Source organism: Hipposideros armiger, unplaced genomic scaffold, assembly GCF_001890085.2.
Source record: "Hipposideros armiger isolate ML-2016 unplaced genomic scaffold, ASM189008v1 scaffold_276, whole genome shotgun sequence".
Lineage (NCBI taxonomy): Eukaryota > Metazoa > Chordata > Mammalia > Chiroptera > Hipposideridae > Hipposideros > Hipposideros armiger.
In genome coordinates, this window is record NW_017731626.1 from 753769 (window position 1) to 754944 (window position 1176).

Sequence of the window (1176 nt, forward strand, 5' to 3'; positions counted from 1 at the left end):
AAAAAAAAAGCTGAAAGAGAATATGTGTCAGGCACCTGATGAGCAGATGAGAACATCTGGACAATGAGTTTAAGCTATCTGGTACTGAAGGCTTGGAGGAAAGTGTTGATGGATTATGTAATCTTTCTCTTCACACCAGAATTTTATCTATAGAGACAAATGTTTTCTGGCAAGAATCTCATGCAAAAGATTTTTATTTGGGTTTTATATGAAAGGTGTTAAATGAGATAGTAGACAGTATCACTAGTTATGGTTTCCAAACACAAAAAAGCTTTATAAATGTATCAAGTCCCTGTGAAATATTTTCTAAAGGCAAATTGTACTGCAGAAATGTTTCTACCAGCCACGCTGGAAATGGGGCCCAGGTGCTTTGGCTCTTCCAAAATAGTTCCCAGATGCAGCCTGGAGAGCCTGAATGTACACCCCACAGTGCCTCCAGTGGGCCTCCATTCTCCAATGTCAAATGTAGTAAAGCAAGGTTTTGGCACAGGTGTGCCTCACAGATGGATGAAGCAACCTCTGAACACATTTCTGTGGTGTTGCACGTCCTCTACGGGTTTAGAGGGGCAAATGGATATTTCGTTCTGGAAGATTTCAAACCTAATGTGTGCTCTTGCCCAGACAGCAGCAAGGGCCTCAGCAGCAGGAGGAGCATCTGCAGGTGGAAATGCTTCTTCTCTTTCTCCTTCTCCTTCTTCCTTCTTTTCCTGGAAGAAGCTCTGCAGCTGCTTCACCTCTGAAACAGTAATAGAGCTTCCGCGTCCTGGGAGGCAGCCTTCCAGCAACATGGATGCTTGTCAGAAACTGCATCGTCCAGGGTGAGAAAGGCATTAGGAGCCAAGAGGTAAATCCTGAGTTCTTAGTCTACACAGAAGGGAGTTTGAGAAGGCAATTAGAGCCTGAAAACAACAGTGAATTTGAGCGCTTATAAAAACAGCCAAAATGCTGGAAACCTCAGCTTCATGCCAAACAAAGATTTGAGGCAGGTTTTTGGTTTTGTTTTGTTTTTTTTTTAAAGATTTTTATTGGGGAATTGGGGTATGGGAACAGTGCTGGGGAATTGGAGGAAGGGGAACAGACAAGTTGCTGTCGTTTTGTTCTTCAGTCTAGTTGTGGAGGACGTTGCTTCACTGGCCCAAGTTGGCACCATCATTGTGCTCTTCCCAGGTGAGGCAG